The 20,762-nt window shown below is 33.2% G+C and overlaps 1 protein-coding gene across 4 annotated transcripts in view; it reads right to left on the bottom strand.

The window, feature by feature from the left end:
• The window catches only part of sick (sickie), a 975,074-nt gene that overhangs the window by 836,437 nt on the left and 117,875 nt on the right, over positions 1 to 20,762 (bottom strand). The window lies entirely within an intron of this gene.

Raw genomic sequence — 20,762 nt, forward strand, 5'->3', positions numbered from 1 at the left:
TCCAATCCAAAAATTCACATAATAAAGTCTAAAATTTCGAATTATTCATAATACGAGTATAATATAATCGAATAAGAAAATTAAGAAATTTAATAAGAAATAGCAACTCGTGCATGTGTGAAGTGTGTGAAATAAAAAACTGAAATCTATGTTTTTAACAAGAGGAATCATTGCATATGTTTAATTATAATATTTAAATTTGTAAGAACTTATTGCTTCATGTCTGTGTTCTTATCGTACGACAGGTTACCATGCACAAGAGCAAATAAAAAAAAATTGTTGTTTGAATCTCTGTGGCAGTAATAAATACAATAAATGCATTAACGACATTTATTTACATCGAAATACAAAAAAATGTTTTTTTATTTAAATAAATAAATAAAGCTTTTTACTTCCCCGTATGAAGTAAATATTGTAAGCACCAAAAATTTCGGGTACCATATTTCAACGAAAATATCCATTTTGATCTCTATCAAATGCAATTTAACGATGTTTTTGCTTGGCAACTGTACTTAAGGACAGAATAAAAGACTCTTTTTTCCCAAACGAATTATAAAACTCATTTAAAATGGATTCAGAACATATTTTTTATTGCGTTTGTACGTACATATATATGTATGCATGTATCTCGCATAACTCAAAAACAAATAGCCTCAGAAATTTGAAATTTTGTATGTGGAACTGCTATAACATGTAGATGTGCATCACTCTTTTTGGTTCCAGTCCGCCCTACCATAAGTATATAAATATGTATATATATATATCCACTCTGTTACTCGGTTCAGTGAGCTCAGTTTCTTTGTTCTTATATGTTTGTAAATTCAAATTTTTTCCTTTAAAAATAATTGAATTATATTGTTCTTATTTTCCGGTTAAGGTTCTTATGCCTTTAGTTAACCTGCATGTTATACTTATAGAATTATCAACAATTTAAGAGTTTTAAATGCGGCTAAGCCTAAATTTTTATCATAGCAGCCATATTTGTTTACATTTAAAACTTAGCAGAATAGTGGATTTTTACCAACATAGAGAAACTAAGCTTCGCAACAAAAATGTAACGTCTTCTTTTATTGAAATTTAATTAAATTATGCTTAATCCATTCTGGAATTATCATTTAAGTTATTAAATTATCCCATATATTGACTCATAGCGTTCACAACCAATTATTGAGCTTTTACGCCTTCAATGCCTTTTTGCCGAGTGAGACCAAAAGTAAACGCTCAGTTTTGTGCACAGAAGCAGCGGGCCAGCGGGCACTGTCTTCTTGCCTGCTGGCCTTACTGCTTGTTTTTTCGTAGAAATTGTAATTTTAATTGTAAAACTTTTAAAAAATTTTTTTACTGTATTTGGTGTTTTAGGTTTTTCTATACCTTTCAGTTTGAGTTTTGCTTATTTTTGCCTTGCCAACGAAGTGAGAACAGAATTAATTGAATGAGAAATACATCTCTAATGAAACTCGAAGAAATAAGAGTTTCATATTAACAGAAAATACTGTCGACAGTCTGTTTCAGACAGAGCAGAATGTTTACGAGTAGCGCATGCGCATTAGGTAAGCAGTGTTGATTCGTCTGTGTAAAACTGTTTATTTTTCATTTGTTTGATTTCTTCTTCTGAATTAAGTCGAATTCTGAATGCTTTACGCATTTCCCATGTATCAGTACTTCCAGTCACACACTGATGGCTATTGTATTATTTTATTTTTATTTCTTTTGATATATCCTCTGTGTATTGCTGTAATCATTTACATTCATTATGTCACTATGTTCTCTATTTTTATGTTATATTGTCATTAAGTCTAATTCTACTGTCTATATTTTACTCATTGTATATTATTGGGCTGCTCAACATCAGACTGTACTTTAGCTTATGTATATTCTATATTTGTGTGTATTACACCTTTGTAAAATTTTTGCTTATTGTCAAAACTCGCCCTTTTTGGCTCTGCACGCTTTTATTATTTTATTTAATAAATGTGGGGCCTGGGCGGTTGTTGGGACTGTCTTTCGTGGGCATTTGGTCTGTTGGACTGTCCCCGGGTTGAATTTGGCTTTGGGTTTGGGAGCCCGGTGCGTGGCGTCTTGTGATTCCTCTTTAGACTCTAGATATAGGTGGACGTGGTGCTATACCGATTAACCTTTTGGTAAAGGGACAGTGCCCACGTCCTCCGTTGCTTATCGCTTATACTATTTGAATATAACATGTGGCAAAGATTAGAACATGATATAATTTTGATGCATTCTGAGTTATAAAATAAATGAGATGTAACGCTGTTAAGTGAACCTAGCGCCACAGTATCGCTATGGTAAATAAATATAGTGAATTTTAAGAAGCGCATTTATTTTATGTAGTTTATGCGCATCGACGAAGTAGATTTAGTTCAGTTCAATAAGTTTAAATAAAATGCATAAAAATTGCGTATAATTTAATGTTATTTACAAGGAAGTCATGTGGTGTATACATAAGAGTTTTTAAAAATTGTTTTTAAAATTTCCATATGTCGAAATATTACTATCGTGATTTTTAAAAAAAAGTATACGTGGATTTAAAATTTACAGTTTTTTAAAATTTGTGACTATAAAAATGAAATTTATTACGAAAATTGCTGAAATGATTAATTTAAAGTAGTAATTTCTAAAAATAAAATATTATTCAAAGCATGACATAATTCAGAATTAAAAAGAACTTTAGAGACCATCCATGATGTCATGGTGCCCTGTGAAATATACCACAATATTGTCAAAGTTCCAAATTGAATCCAAGAATGATCTTGAATATGCTGCTATAAATGTGTGACTCTTCCGAGAACTATTTAAAGAGAATCTTTAGAACTCAGGGCTTTTATTCAAACTGGTATGTTAGTAATTCACATTCTTTTGCATTAAACGATATCAGATAGAGAATAAAAACTCTATAGGGTAGCCCTTGCCTCAGCAATGTTTATATTTAAGATTTTAATTTTCTAATTTCTTCATATTTTTCTGGAAATGGTCAAACATTTGAAGAAGTTATGCGATATAATAATGGATAGAATAAGTGAGATTATTATGGTTATGGTATACAATTATAACAAAACTGAGAATTCCAGAACGACAGAAATCGACGAGTATTTCGTTGTAATTCATTAAAGTAACAATTAATTATAACTAAATATCAAGTATTTTTCAAAAATAATACATTTTTATCTGAATATGTATATATATGAATATCCATGCAATCGCACTTTTTAGATATTTAGGTGTAAACTATAGCAAAATAGTATTTGTATTCAATTACTTGTTTAATTACATTTCTCTCAGTACATTTAAGTTTGACTACGTAAAAATAGTATTAATGTATTAGACGTATTAGATGCATTTTCTATTTGTGATGTTTTTAATACACGATTATTTCATCAGAATGCAACCACGACTGTAAGTCGAGAACTACATGGACTCTCATCTAATTGAACTTTAAATAGCAAATTAATATGAAAAAATCTTATTTAGGTAATTAACAAAATTAATGAACTCAAGTAAGCAAACTGTACTTAGCTACTTAACAGCATTTAATGTTTTTATTAACTTGCAACCAAGTATGTTTTAATTAACTTGCAAACAAGTACGCCACGTTAACCAGTTAAAACCGTATGAATGGAATATTACCAAAACAGCCAACAAAGGAAACCAATTTTTATTACATTTTTAACTCTGAAAGCAGAATGTACTTTTGAGACTTCCCTGCAGGAGTAGAAGACCTAAAATTACCCTCAAATTAAAATAATCCGAGTTTTTGCAATGCCATATGTCATCTATTGCTGAATCAGCTGTCCTGCTGTTTTAACAGAAGGAGAGGTAAGAAATCTACCAATCACTGAACCTTTGTACAAGCTACAGCAAAACACATAATACTTATTGTACACTCTTCACAAAAAAAGGGAATGGTGGAGTGGAACAGTTATATATCTGCTGTTCTACAGGGCCAATTGGCGAAACTGAATTTGCGATTTTCATATCTTGAAAGTGCGATTTAGGATTGTATTTTAGACTTATATATATATAGCGTTATTTTAACATAGGTATTTTGACACAAAAATGTACTTTTTCTGAAAGGATATACCGATTTTTTTCCCATATTTCGATTATACGACTTAAATTGTGCCAAGTTTTGTAAAAATTGTAAGAACAGCTTTTGAAAAATTATCTCTTAAATCTTTTAACTCCTCAGTTAAAATGGAATTTGGTATCTATTTATTAAAAACTCATTTTTTTATTAAAATTACTTGATTCTTCTTTCGAGTTCAGAAGTAGGTTCAATGCAAATAAAATTCGCCGATATTTTCTGATTTATTTTTAAAATTTCTACTATTTAGTAATTTTCATAAACTTTTCGAAAACGTTTTTGAGTTATAATTTATAAAAGTTTTACCATCACCTTAAAGTAGATTTATTTCTAGGCAAACCTGCAAAACATTAGAATTTTTAAAGCAAAATTCCTCAACATACATGAATATACATGAGTATACATGAATTTATAATAGTGTAAAAGATAAAGCACTAAGTGGCTTTTTTAATAAACTTTAAATTAAGTTAGATAAATATGTGTAGTACGTATTAAAATACACATAAAGCATATGGGATAAACATTCATGTAAATAACGCTTAACGCTTTCCTATTAACTTCGATGATATGGCTTTGGCTGATGGGAATGTCTGAAATTCAACACATACATTATACTATCAGCTTTATTCTTACAAAACAATAAAAAGTGGCATTATATTTTAATTTTATTTGAGCGAAGACAATGTAGGCATATTTAGTTTGTAGAGACATTATGTTAATTGGAAAAGACGGAGAGATGAAAAATTAGCAACCGCCTTCGCCGGGAATCGAAACACGGACCTCTGGAATACCGACCCGGCGTACAGAACCACTACATCACGAAGGTACGCTAGGAAGGCGGGAGAAATACCTTATAAGTTTCATGTAAGTAAGAAAACGTTACTTTTAGTAGTAAAAATAGAAATAAGTTCACGTATTTGGTTTTAGGATAAAAATTAACATATAACACACGTAAAAATATTTATTTCATTGATTTATCATAACTTAAATATAAATCAGCTAAGCCTTTTAGGAACTAAAAGTGTTTTTATTATTATTTGCTTTAAGAAAAAGTGTTTTGTATTTTATTTTACGCATTAAAAAAATTCATTTAAAATTTAGATGATTACGTACTATCATTGCTTAAAATTTCGGTAACTGTAATTAATCGCCAATCATTACTGCGGAATTCTAAAGGACACGATCATCCATAATTGGCACTAAATCGCTCTAATTGGGTAATCGATGGGATAATACATAAGTACCAAATTTTATTTACATTTACACGATAAGACTCCGTTTAGTACACATATGCCAATCATTGGTTAGTTACACGTATTCTCATCGTAACTGAGTAGATTGACACTGGTAATACAGTATGGATTCGAATTCCAGCCAACGGGATAACTGTATGGAAGCTCTCACAGTTTTCTCCAGGGGCAACATAAATACGAATTAATTTTCCTTAAAGTACCCTCCACGAAAGTATCCTCCCTCTTAGGCAAAGGGCCCCGTGAACTTTGTATCAGTTAATGAACGTAGTCAACAATTAATTATACTATTAAGATGATATGAAAAGTCCGAACTAGTGTGTAGAAATTTTAATATTATGTTTCTTCGAATCGGCGAGTTAAATATTTAAAAAACTTTTGTATGTAGTATACGTACATGTGTGTTGAATATACGTTTTACGTGTTTAGAATGTACTTTTTTTTTTTTTGGAAATCTGTATCTTATTAAAATATATATTTTTCTGAATTTGCTGCTTGAAATGTTTAACGAAAAAAAAAAAAAAAACCTACCAGGTCCCTTTTCTTTCTTTCAAATCTGAAGAAGTATTGGATTTTATTCAATATTAACATGATTTTTAAGGGGAAAATGCACAAGTAGTTCCAAATAAAAGAACTGGAAAAGAAACGCATTAAAAATTCAATAGATTTCTAGTGCCAGATTAAAAAATATACGTCATGTATCCATTCAACGTATCGCTTTTGTGACAATATTTACTTTTTGCTAATAACTTATTCATAAAGGGAAAAAAAGGCTGAATGAAGCTATCAAGCTTACCGTTGCCACTCGTGAACTACAAAAAATTTCTTAAATAACCGCAAAGCTTAATTAAAAATTTAATAACTTAATGGCAGTTTTCAGCCAACTGTACACAAGGGAAAAAAGTGCTCAATGAAAAATTAGAAAAGAAAAGATAATTTTTATATATAAAAAATATTTACCACCTTTAGAATAAACAAAATGAACATTTCCAGCTCTCCAGCTCAGGAGACGAAACAATAGGTATCTTAATATAGAATTCAATTAAGTGGGAACTGGGATTATGGGTAATCCTGGAAGAGGGTTTAAGTATTGAAAAGGGCTCTTGCGCATTTTACCGAAACCCTAGAAAGAAAAATGTGAAATGGCTTCTACTAAGCCTCTTCCGTTCCCTTTCGTTATTTTTATTTTTTCAGACAGTAAATTTGTAAATATTATGAATGACTTCCTGTGACACTGTGGAATAATTTAAAATGGTATATCAGTCTCAATAGAATGTATCGAACATATGGAGAAAAAGAACGCAGAAATTAAAGTTTTTATTATTTAGAAACTTGGTGCAGTTATGAAAATAATAAACCTTCCCTCTAAAGTTGTGAATCTATAAAATCGTTGCTTGAGGGAAGTTAAAGGAAAGAAAAACAATGTTTATCTGGCATTAGCCTGAATTTTAGAAAATTCGATTTATGACTTTCACGCAATAATTTTCGGACATTCATCTCACAGATAGTACATCTGCAATTTTTATCACAAGAAAAAACATTAAAAATAATAAATGAATGTAACTGAGAACAGAGTGAAAAGGTACTTACGTATAACGCAATCTACTTAGCAGAAGTCACCAAATTTTCAAAATGTGCCAGACTCTGGCACTATTTCGTATAACTAGTTTTCCGGCAACCATGCTCATAACAATCCTACAGTCAAGTAACGCTGCCATTTTTTTATACTTTCTTTTATGTTGTATTCCAAGTTCCAATGGTTTTTTTCAAACAAATCGTGATATTTTTTGCTTTAAACTTAGTTTTAAAATTATGAGCTTGGGAAATCTGCAAGCAATGGTAAAATTTCTGAAAAATTCAGCAGGAATACAGAATTTTGCTGCAATTTTTTAAGGGAACAACGAAGAAATACGTTTGGTTAATATCGGCCGCCTGAGAAGGTTTGCGCGAAGCCCATTCTCCGAGATTTTCTGATGGTTCTTAAGCGAAAACAGATCGCTGTGTACTTCGGAAAAATAATACCGAAAAAAAAATTATAGAAAGATTAAAGCTTTGAATAAGAATGAAAGTGTTTTATTTTTTAATGTATTAAGTAATCCTTATTTAATAATTAAAATCTGTGACTTTAATTGCTTAAGTATGTTTATTTTCTTTTCATATGTTGATAATGTATACCGATTTACTATAACATCGATAATTTGGGAATCTTCCTAAATAAAAAGGACGCGAAAACCACCAATTTGCCTCCAATATGTAGCTTCTACCTTTGCATTAGTAAAAATCGCCAAATTGCTCTTAATATTGCGCCTTAATATGTAAGAACCTCGGCTTATTATGAATATTAAATAATGCTGCCAGCTATCTAACAAAAAAGACAAATGAATACTTAAGTAATATCGCAACCACCTTCGTAGAGGTCGCCAAACTCTGGAAACTCTCCCCATGCGCATGACAGCTGTTTAGGTAACCAAATCCATTATAAGTTGCAATCCGAAAATTTACTGAATACCCTATTTCTTCTGTAAAAAACCACCAAACTGCGCCAAGGTAGTTGCATTAATACGTAAGTAGCGAAGAAATTTACTAAATTCATTACGCTGTTATGAGATATGGAAGACACATATTAAAGTTAGATTCAGCATATTTAAAGTTAGATTCAGTGCTGCTTAATTTTAAATTTTAAAAGTAATGGTATTGTAGAACTCGCATAGAGGAATATGAATATCACTAAAGGAGCAATATTGTTAGTGGTGAAACTACGAACGTCACTAATCTAAGGAATCGACAAACAAACATTGATAGCTGTCCTGGTAAATCTTCAAGGACTGCAATCCACTAGCAAATCAATGCGATGCTAATTGAAGCTCATATCATCGCAGTGTCTTAATATAAAAATTGAAGGATAATCGAAGATCTCCCGCTAGTATCATATGTGGATGGGACGAGTCCTTCCCAGATGCAAAAGGACAGTTTGAAGAGTAAACCCGGTCAAATTCAAGCAAGTCCAAGGACAATGAAGAAAAATAAGTTTGACATATTCATTAAAAAAATTAAAGTTAGCAACTAGGTTCTGCGCTACCAGTCCATATGAGAGGATACGAGAATTCTGCATTCAACCATAAAGATATCATATGACTAGTAGACATGTCATTCCAGAGTATAAAAGCGTTCTATGCACTTCTTCTCTTTGGTATATTTTTCAGACCAAATTAATTCACTCTTTGGTTTTTTACGTTGTATTTTAAGTCCTCGGATTATCTGTTTTTTTTAACACAATAGCAGAAGAATTTCAAAATCATTTGTCAATGATCGCTTTGGAATCGAGCTCTTTTAGTGACTGACACGTTGCAGGCTCCACTGAACACTGGACGTAAATTTATGACTTTTTAAACTTAAGTCGAGGCATTACTGGAGAAGTTATTATTTTTGTAGTGTCAGAGCAAACCGTCTCACACTCCTTAACGGCTCGACTGTTTGGCATTAACCTTTAGATTTCAACTTGTATGATAAACGCACATGAACTTTATGTTCTTAGAATCGCAGCAACATGTAATAATAATTCTCTCCGGAAAGCTTTAAGCATGTTCATAAACAACGCAACTGTTCCTACTGTAGCAAAAATTTGGTTTTTGAATTCGTTTAGGCTTATGGACTTAGATGGGTAAATACTAAATAGGTAACGAATCACAGGGAGTAGTATCAGAAAATCCAAACGCTAACTGTCTGAAGCCAAATCATGTATTTAGCTGCGTCCGAATGACACCGTGCAAGAGATAACATTTAAAAAGCACTTTTGTGGTTTAGACACTATTTCCTCTGTTTCTCAGAAAGAAGCTTTTAAATGATAACTAGCATTATCTATTTGTATGCCCGAAAGCATAGTTATTAGCCCAGAAGAGCTACTAATTTCGATTTTCATTTTGTGGCGGTTCACTGTAAAAGGAGTTTCACTTTTCAAATTGTTGCCACAAATATTATCGCCTTGTATTATAGTTAAAAAATTAAATAATGAAGAATCTGCATAAATGTGTGTGTGTTTCTTGCATAGTGATGAAACAACAGTACCTAGATCCCTCCAATTTTGAATAACGTAATCCTCCACCCGAATACGGGCAGCTGGAAGCCCAAATATGGAATTTGTTTTATCCTCTATTTCATATTTTGTAAAGCATTTATGAGTAAGAAACTCAACGATTTCAAAGCGGCAGTGGCAACACTGTACGGAGAGAAAAAAAAATATTCTTTCTCCAGCGCGGTAGACTGTGTATCAGAAATTATAAAAATATGCTCTTTGTAAATTATCTTGTTATATTGCTGATGAATTGAATTTTAAGTGCGAAGAACATGGCATTTAATAAATAAAGGTAACACACAAAACGTTAAAAAAAGCCCCTTTGGGCGTAATATAAAATCTGAAAGCTTTCAGATTTTTATGCTATTCCTTTTTTCATTTTTTTCCTTACTTTCGTATTTTGCTTACTACTTTGTGTTATTAATTTTAAAAATGTAAAATTTTAAATGAATGTTTTTCCGGATTTTAAGAATAATATTCAGTAAATATCATGATAATGATATTCAACACTTTACAATTGTTTCGTTCAAATATACACTAATGCAAATCTTTTAACCATAAACGTCAACAATTCGATTCATCAGATTGATTTCTGGTTTAAGTTGGATTTAATCATCATCCATTCCAGTCGTTGGCTGAGAATCAAATACATTAATAATTCCTAAAAATAAGCCTTTTGTATTGCATTAAATAAGAATCTAAGAAATTTTCCTATTTGAATCATAAAACACAGCTTTACGTCTTCATCTTTCCCATTCTTTGCACTGTTACTCAAATACTTCCTAATGAAGTATCTTTAATATAGGCTCCGATTACATTCTACATTTTGCTCATTACCAAACCCTAATGAATATCTTTAATCCTTCCGACTACTCCCGAAAGTTAACGAGCATTTTAAAGCAATGAACTACGTTTGGTACGATGAACGAACAAGCAAAAAAAAAAGAAAGCTTCCGAACATTGACAGCGGAAATCATTATGTTTATAAGCAACAGAAACAAGAGAAAATAGAGGCAACATATGGACAATCCCTCTGTTCCGAGTCATAATACGAACACCAAAACAGCCCGATCCGTTTTAACGAGTTTTCCAGCTCGTTAAAATTTATTACTGAACCCTTTCAACACAGAAAATTTGTGAAAGTAATTATGACAGAGGAAACGAGAAAATGGGATTTGTTTAACTAAAGATGAAAGTAAACTTCTAAGAGAATGATTATTACTCGAACAAAATATGTAGTCTTTTTTTGCCTTCAAAAAACGTAAAGATATATGATATAAAATAAATAAAAAATAAAGTTTTGTGTGAATAACATTGTTTGGAATGGGAGTGGTAGCTAAATGTACGTAACGATACTGATTTTCGCAGTTAAATCTTGAAGGATTCCCTCGTGCGTGTTCTCATCATGTAAGTGATTTCCGCGTTTAGTTAGCAAGGTGAAACATCCGGGGTTAGAATCCCGGACAGGATACAGATGATTTTACATCATTCTTGCTTTGAGAAATATAATTTTCTCTATAAATTAATCAAAGGCAGATATTTTTTAAAAACTTGTACGTGTCGAAACCTTTATACTGTGAGTATTTCTATAAATATGAAACGGAGAGAGAAGTTTTAAACACTTATTCTGAGTTGCTATTTTTCAGTTTGTATTTGCTCAAGATAAAACGGCATTCTCTTTTTTCTGTTGTATTTGTATCTTATGTGTCATCTGTTGAATTTGTAAGTTTATTTTATTTTGTGTTGTTGTATTTATTTGTTTTTTTTTTTACTTTTCTCGAAATTTAAATATTCAATACCAAAATGTAAAACATTTCAGCTACTTATCATAAAGAATATTACTGTGAAGAGTTTACGTTTTGTAAAGATTTGAAATTCGTTTCACCTTTTCTATAAATTTTCCACTTCTAAGGCATTTATTCAATCATAATAGCTAATATTCAGAGTAGCTAATCATAGAAGCAGAGAAGAATGTGCAATTTTGTAATTTCCACTTTCCTTTCTCTATTTAGATTATTTTTACTACCCCTTTCTCACTTAAAGCTGGATTAAAATTGGACTGGATTATTTGAGTTAGTCAAAACATCCTAGGGTATCCGTCTAAGAGAAGGGATATTATTCTCTGTGGAGGAAGTTTGAAGAGAAATTGGTCTGTAGTTATGTTAAATATGAGGAAAAAAATCACGAAAACGCTCATGAGCGACCTTTTTTGCCGGGATCACAGAGATCTGAACCTCGTTCAAGATATCAGTGTGTTCATCAGTTTAACCTACTTGTTGGATTAGGTATGTGGCAGTTAAAGTTGTAGAATTACGGTAAGGTACGCTGAAACTAAGTTACGAAAGTTGCAGATTACGGTTCTGTACTATAGGGTACCAGGGTCGGAAGAAGCCCAGTCCACCTAACCATCTCAAGGACAGTCATGACTGCAACGGCACCACCCGCTTCAACCGCAAAGAAAGGTAATTCAAATATAACTAAGCGTTAATAAAAAAATAAAAAATAAAAAAAAACTAAAATAAAAGGAAGAGGCTAATGCAACACAAAAAACATTTAAAAACATATTGAAACATCTAAGAATAAACACGAAAGGTATAAACATAAACACAAACGCGAACATAAACACACAATAAAACCAACCCTAAACAAGAACGTCAACAGCCTGGTGATCACTGTTAATAGATTTCATAATTAATCAACAAAGATTTTTCAATTCAATAAATGTTAAAAAAGTATCGTTAAAATTAATTTCAAAGTCATTACTCAAATTCTGAAATAATAGTCATCTCTAGAGGAAGTGCTGAGCTTCCCCCACCTCTCCACAGTTCAAAGAAGTTGTATACTATAAGGTAAAAGGCGAAAGATTAGCTTGTATGATGAAAAGAAACCAGAGCTTCTTTTTCCTTCTTCCTTTCTGCATGCTTTCGGGGTGTAATCGGTAGCATAATTGGCGGGTATTCGAGAGGTCCAGGTTCGAGTCCCGGCTAGGGCACTGCTCATTTTTCATATCTCCTGCTTCAAAATTACCTAATGACTCTACAGTACATGGATTCTTTTCGGTATTTGTCTTCTGCAGCGGCCTTGGAGAGGACGTTGACTTGGTGTGTTTCAGCACTGGCAAGAAACAAACGGTTAACTGATTTGCACATGCGCGAGAGTCAAAGGTAACTGTACTGTGAATGTAGTGTTTTTGGTTGCAAAATACTCCTTATTTTGTTATTTTCGAACGAAATCATAAATTTTAAAGCATTAATTTATTGCAGCACACAGTTTTGTTAGCACAGTTTATTAAAAAATAAAATACATACTCGGAAAAATTATTTTTTTTTTCAAACACTTTCAGGTGGTCACTGTTCGACATATTGCTGCTAGTTATACCTCAAATAAATCTCACGGCCAACTTGGTATCTGAGCCCGAACTCTGCTAAATAGGTGTTGGTGTATGGTGTATTTAATTATGGCAAAGCACACGAGGGCTATCTGCCTAAAGGGGAGGATGCCTTTCGTGGAGGACTTTCTAAGGGAAACTGGCTCGTATACACGTTACACATGGGGAAAACCACGAAAACGCCCATGCAGCCAGCCCGTCCGCGGGATTCGAACCTCAGACCGAACTACCAGTGTTCAGCGTCTTTACCGCTCGGCTGCTGGTGGGCCTGCTAAATAGGATTCCAGATGATTGGTGAGTCGTACCTTTGTCTTTTTTGTTTCTCAATTTCGTTTGATTTCCGCAATGCCGTAAGAAAGGATATTTGGGATCCACTAAACCAATTCCCAGCCCGGAGACTTTACTTCTTTTATAGCCGCTGACATTGCAAAGGCAAATGGCTTTCTTTCCAACATATAATCGCATGTTATGCTCATTTTCACAAACTCTTTCCTTTGGTAAAATACCTTTCCCTTGCAAAAAACTATAGCTTCCTTTCTACTTAGTACCATAAATAGCTATATTTTAAAAGGGTAAACATTTGAAATGAAAAATCTCTATAAATTACAACTGAAAATTTTTATTAGTCGAAGAAATGTGAAATATGAGCATCCACGTAAACCGTTATGTTCTAAAATCGAAGGTAGAAGAAATGCAAATGCGCAGATACGTGATATTTGAAAAATACGGTATTTCACATATTATTCCATCGACCGGCAAAGTAGCACGATTTAAATATGTCCATAAATATGTCCTTTAGTGTCCTTTAAAATTCCGCGGTAACGACGGGCCACAGTTGCCGAAATTTTTGCCACTGTCGACGGGATAATACGTAAGTACCATAAATAGCTATATTTTTAAAGGGAAATTTTATACTAGCCGAAGAAATGTGAACTAAGCACCAACCAAAAAAAAAAAAAAAAAAAAAAAAAATCATAAGATTTTAAAAGCTACTCTAAATTGGTTTGGTTTCAGTTGATTATGGCAATGCACACTAGGGCTATCCACCTAAGGCGAGGAAAGCCTTCGTGGAAGACTTTCTAAAGGAAACTGGGTCTTGTACATGTTACACATGGCGAAGGTAGAAGAAACGTATATGCGCAGAAGACAAGTAATTCCTTCCGTTCGAAGGTTTGTTGTGATGCTAATCTTGAAAAACGTTAAGTTTCCTTTTGGCAGTTTGCAAAATGTGTATGATTTATTACATGTTATTCATTCTGCTGTACGTTTTAGTAATGATTATGAAATTTAATTCAAATTTCTATAATTTTTAGAATGTTAACTTGCGGTTTTGACGATATTCATTTTGCTGATTTGGTCGAAAGTGAAAATTTGCCAAAGTGAAGTTAATTCTGACAGTTTATTGTAACAGGTGTTAATTAAAGCCAGATCACAGTATGATTTCTATACAAACCTTTCGTTGTGTGTTCATTCCTAAAAATACTAAAATGGCCGCCTAAAATAAAATGTATACTACTTTAATTAATGTGACGATTTGCGTACGGATCAGTCTTGCATTTCAGTACTCTGTCCCATTTCAGGATATGCCTTGGGATACACACTGCATTCTGTACATAAACCGGAATTCTGTAAGTTTACTTGACATGAAATTTTTTAGATTTATTTCACGAGGCACTAAAGTGATGAAAATGTTTCCTTTGGAATACAAAACGTATTCGATGACCAAATAATCTGCTTTCCAGGTATGCTTTTTATGGAGCTCACAAGATCCACAAAAAGCTTGGTTCAGGAGAGAATTTCTGAATTTTTACGCCAATTACGTTTCGTACTTGGAAAATGAAGAGAAAAATTAAATCGCCCAAAGAAGTTTAAGTAGAAAAACGGTCAACGAATTCAAACTATCTAAATTTTAAATACATCACATTTTGAAGTGATTTTACAGCATAAACATGTGAAGAAAACATTTTGACGTAGAATACCTGATAATGCATTATTCAATAAATATTGTATAAAGGGAGATATGAGATATCGGAAAAGTTAAACTATTATTCGACAATAGTTTATTTCATACATAGACTTAATTAAATAAATGTATTACTCCAAGCAAACATCCTTCCAAGTGATAACTATTTTTTTCCTAACAGTGGACGCTTGCCTATGTCGGCATCGGCCACTCCTAAGGCCAGATGTGGTGGTCTCTTTATTAGGGAGGCCCCTAGAAGGTGGGCAACCTTTGCCTCCTATGAAGGGACAGACAATTTTTACATCCATGCCTTCTCCGGGATTCGAACCCGGGCCCTTCGGTATCGCATTCAGCCTCCCATAACCACTATACCGTCTCGGCAGCTCCAAGTCATTACTTGTCTCTTACAAACGCATCAGTTATCGTGTAGATAAGCTTGCTGAATGGTTGCTCTACCCAAAGAAGAGACTGGCAGCCCAGACGCATTCGTTTTTTACCACGTGTAACCGTGAATACTATTCCGCCCACTAGCGACCGAGCGGTAAAAGTCTCTGAACATTGGTAGTTCGGTTCGGGGCTCGAGGCCCGGCGAGTGGGAGGTTTCGTGGTTTTCCCCATGTGAATACGATCCAGTTTTCCTTAGAAAGTCCTCCACGAAGGCATCCCTTCCCTTAGGCAGTTGACCCTAGTGTGCCTTGCCGTAATTAAATAATCCAATCCAAATCTATTACCGTGTATAATGTGGAAAAGAGCAAGTTTCCCTTAAAAAGGTCTCCATGTGGCATCTTATTCATGCCTAACATCGGAGCACGTATTAACTCTTAGAAAACTGAAGCCCTCGCTAACTTGTATGCTTAATATATCGACCATTACCCGCCCCGTCCATTTCCTCCCATCACCGTCCATTCAAGCGCAAAAAGGTATGATAATTTCAAATGACATCCTTTCCACTTTCTAACAAAGAAGCTTCCATTAGCCTTTAGGACAGGCTGTCTGCAACAAACTGCACCTGCTACTATATACCTTAGGTGGAGGGAAGAAAACAACATTGCAATCTCTGCTGTTTCGGGTGGTTGTGGCCGATTGAAGGAAAAATTGTCTCGGGCGTGTTGGCCTTCAAAGGGTTAAATAATAAAATAAGGTGAATACGATCCATTTTGTATTAAAGCATGTTCTAAAAAGCCCTTAAACAAATAGCTTTCTTGTGCTTTGCCGTAGTCGGAAAGTTCCAGTCAAATTGTCTTTCAGAGCAACTGACTTTACAGCTTTTTCAAGAAATCACAGTGTTGAAAAGTAAGCGGAAGATAGTTACGGTAATGAGGTGGTAGTCGATTTCACTTTAGTACCCCGATCAAACTCACGCTCCCCTCCTTATATTTATATATTTATTTATTAATTTTTGAAGAAAATGAGCACAAACGGAATAGAACCTGACAAAACAGCGAACTGAAAAACTAATCTTTTCGAGAATTTTAAATCATTTAGAATAAATCAAAATAAAATCAATAAAGGAATATTTTCAAGCTTTTTAAGCAGTTAAAGTCTCCAACCTTAATATGTAATACGCTAAACAAATATATGAAAATTGTAAAAATCTACTCAAATTTCACTTCAGTGGCAAACAAAATGACACATTTTAATTTGTGTTTTGCTCTTATTTCGGACAAAACTTATTTGAATCAACTCATTTCAGTTTGCTTATTGTTAAACTATGCGTTTAAGAACTAACTTCATATATTAATAATTTACAGAAGGGTTTCATTTTGGCTCTTTATATCAAACCAAAAATGTTCATGATTTAATATAAAATGACCAAAATATTCCAGAAATTCTAGTGCCTTTGTATCATAATTTAAACCTGCATGTTCCATTGTTTGTAAACTATATTTCGTATTTTCTTCTGTCAGATAAAAGTTCTGTAATTCAAGAAGGGTAATATTAGAAAGATATTTTATGTTAAATAGCAGGAAGTCTGAAAACCAAGACATGCTTTCTAACCTTGATACTTCTCATAAATATTTATCAAAGGATGTCCGGTAAAATTTTGAATAGATCCATCTTAATTTTGTGCCTAGAAGTTTATAAATTAAAAGAAGTATTCATTTAGCCTGGTTAGCAATAAAAATGCTTCAAACTATTAAAACCATCTAAGATAAAGGCAGATTTTCTGATGTCAAAACATTTAAGTTTATTACAATTTTCCATCATTCAGAGAAAGGATTTTACAATTATTTCTCAACATTGTATTTCAGTTTAAACTTTGTACCTTGAAATTATGATTATCATTTTCAAGAGCTACCATACACAACTTAGAAAACGGAAGACAAGGAAAGCTAATCTCATATATTTAAAATGAGCTTACTCGGCAATGATGGTAGAAAAAAAATCTAGGACATTATTTCATTGTAATTTAATGCCAGGTGTGTATTTGTGTTCTTATTTAGAATGAGAAATGCTTAATTACTCTAAACGTGGTTGCGCATTTACTGATAGGATCTACTTGCGTTCGAAGCAAGTTCCAGTTGCTTTTCAGAAAAAGAGCAGCTGAAATGTAAAAAAAAAAAAAAAAAAAAAAAGGCATAGGAATAATTAAAAGTGAACAGGAAATAGGATATAAAGATACTTTAGAGTAAATTATCACTATCCTGATGAAGAATTATTTCCACAGTGGTTTGGTTCAGCGGTCGCCAACCGGTAGTTCACGGACACTGGTGGTCCGTGATAACTTTTTGCTGGTCCGCAAAAAAATTGGGACATTATTTATATTTTTATGAAGATTAAGTTTAAAAAATGACGAGTAACAAAACATATGGAATATGGGTTATACTTATTTTTTTATTTCAGCTAGAACTTTTAGCGAATTTTTTTCTGAATTTAGCGACCTTTTAGCTACTTTTGCAGGTGTATCTAGCGACATTTGAATTGGCATCCATGGATATGCTCCTATTATCAATATTAGCTCCAATTGGAATTCTCTTTCCTTTTGAATTACAAACATATGCTATTGTAGGCGTTAATAACACAGTTTTTCTCCGCGTCAATAGGCAACATGATGGATTTTTATGGATGGACCTACAAGAATGCAGATGGTTCATTCGCATTCTTGTTTATAATTGCATTACTGGAAGTTTATGTTTTTGTTTTGTCTAACTGTTGATCGATGGCGCCATTCCCAAGTAAGCGATGATTATTATGTTTACAATAATTAAAAATTGGTGGCATAACACTGTCATTGTTATTGCTTTGCGTTTGCCGCTTTGTTCTTGCTTTTCGTGAAGTTCCTTTTCAGTGATATGAAAATGTGAAGCTTTCTGTACAAGAAGGTAAGATTTTTGTACTTTTCATGTAATTTTTCAATGTGTGTGGTTTGCTGATTACTATTGTATAAATGTATTTACCTTTTTTTTTGTAATTCATATTAGTGGGCCGCCAAATATAAAATTATATATATAGTGGTTCGCGAAGTTCTAAGGGTTGACGACCGCTGGTTTGGATTACCGAGTGAAAGGGAAACCAACGAAGCTCTGAATGCTAATCAACACTTTCGCTCTATTATAATGGGCCGAAACAAAATCCTCTAGCCTAATGTTCCCAAACGAAAACATCAACATAAAATACAGACATAACGTTCGGGTCTTAACCCATACATCATCAGCAGTAATAGGCGTTCTATAACTCATTTGCACACTTTCAGTTCGGTTCACGAGAAACACGCGATGACGCTCTGGTGTCACTTTCCCACGAAACTCTCCAAAAAAGGCAGGGGAAGCAGAGTTCCGAAAAAAATTCCGTAATCCCTTGAGGGGGCATGGCACTTCGGTGCACACCTAGCATTCATAGCCTCAGAACATAAATCAAATGCGACTCGGTGTTCGTCAGTGACAAGCCGTTCAGGCGTTCTGTTTCTAAATGCCACTGCATGTTTCGCCAGTCCCTGACGAACAAAAATCCTCACTATCATTTGTTACGTCATAAAAATGGGGGTGGGGGCTCTGTGTCATAGCAGAAGGAATGATGGTGTTGAAATATGGATGGAATGAAGTGTTTACTGTTAACACAAGACAAAATTGCTTATTAATCTCGGAAAACCTCTTTGATCGTTCTTACGAGGTCTCAAGATCATTTACCGAGAAAGATTTATGTAGTTTCTTCTAGAAAAGTCTGTTTCCTTTAAAAATTTCTTAGGCTATTCAGTTCGTCGGTTGTATAGGATCATCAAAGAAAACAAACGTTATTTTAAATCATTATTTCATGCTTTATGACAAACTGATCTTCTTAGGTTTCAGAGCAAAATAATTTGAAGTCCATATTTTGACTGTAGATGTCTTCGGCTTGCCCAGAAATTCTGCCAACACGTGAAAAGTAACTTTCTTTAGAACGGTGTATGCTCAAATTGTTATTTCCTGCTCATATATTTGCATCATATACTAGCGCATATATTTTTCTATAGAAAAATGTGCGAATGTTTTTGTGACCGAAAAGATCCGAATTTTTCCATGGCATGGTATAATTTTAATTTATGGAATGGAACGCATGGAAATCTGGGAGGGGGAGGAAGTTGCTTTGCTTGTTTTATAGTTGAAGGAATTTCTTGTTACTAAGCAAACAAAAATAGAGCTATATGCAGTTTAGCATTACGCATTATTCCAAAATGCAGTTTAAACTAATTCAAACTTGTTAAATGACTTCATTTGTGGTAATATACAGCCTCACATCACTGTGCATCAATCATCATTTGTGCGTCAAATATATCACTCACAAAGCTATCCTCAATTATACTTATGCAAAATGTTCCGTTTTTTTCATGCAGAAAATGGCACTTTTGTGCAGAATCAAGATAAATACACTCCGTTGTGTATGTTTTCGAAGTGTCATTAGCCCTTGTGTTACAGACATATCAGAAAAAGTTGCTAAAAACTGGTAAATATTCCACCAACCTTTTCTATGGCTTTATTTAGGTGAGTTCACCCATTTCTTTGCTAATGAGGTTCACCAGCAGCCGAGCGGTAAAGTCGTTGAACAATATGTCTACGAGCCAGTTTCCTTTACAATGTCCTCCCCGAAGGCATCCCTGCCCTTAGACATATAGCCCCGGAGTGCTTTGCCACAAGATAAAAAAAACCAATCTCAATAACGCAGATAAATTATTGATATAAATTTTTTACCTCTACCACGTAAATGATTTCATTGAAATTTTATACACATATGTATTTGCGATAATAATACAATATTTAGTCATGTTTAAGTTGATCCGTTCTGATTCACGGTTTATCTATTTCCTTGTTAGTCTGGCTAAGATTTTGAAATCAATTTTGACCCAGTAAATTTTCTTGAAACTTTACATACATACATGCTTACGATTAAAGTACAACATTTTATCGAATTCATTGATGAAGCAGTTGAATTGAAGGATTCTCCAACTGGTCGAAAACAAACTCCAGCTATATGAAACATCTGTGAAAAAATCTTAATGAACAGAAATTAAATTCTCAATATCCCTTTCCAGTACGTTCACAGTGGCAGAAAAATTCAGAAATATAAAGATCTAAATACTATGGAAATGACTTATTAAGTACACCTCAATTCCATACTATCTATGGAAATGACTTATTAAGTACAGCTCAATTCCATACTATCTATGGAAATGACTTATTAAGTACAGCTCAAATTTTCGTCGTTTTTTTCTACTCAAAGCAAAGATATGTAACGTGCAAAGAAGTGAATATCAGAGAGATGTTTAAATTAAGAAAATAAATATAAATAAATAGCTAAATTTAATTTTAAAAAACCAAAGGTTTTTCAGATTTTACAAGGTGGGGCGTTTTTTAGTGTTTTGTGTGTTATCTTTATTTATTAAATATCATGTTCTTTGCACGTAAACTATAAAATTCAACTCAACAATATCACAATATATTTAGAAAGAGCATATCTTTAGAATTTCCGATACACAGTCTCGCGCACTGGAGACAAATTTTTTTTTTTTTTTCGTA

This window comes from Stegodyphus dumicola, chromosome 1 (assembly GCF_044657685.1).
Source record: "Stegodyphus dumicola isolate Sdum_Otavi_A_Nest chromosome 1, ASM4465768v1".
In the NCBI taxonomy this organism is placed as follows: domain Eukaryota; kingdom Metazoa; phylum Arthropoda; class Arachnida; order Araneae; family Eresidae; genus Stegodyphus; species Stegodyphus dumicola.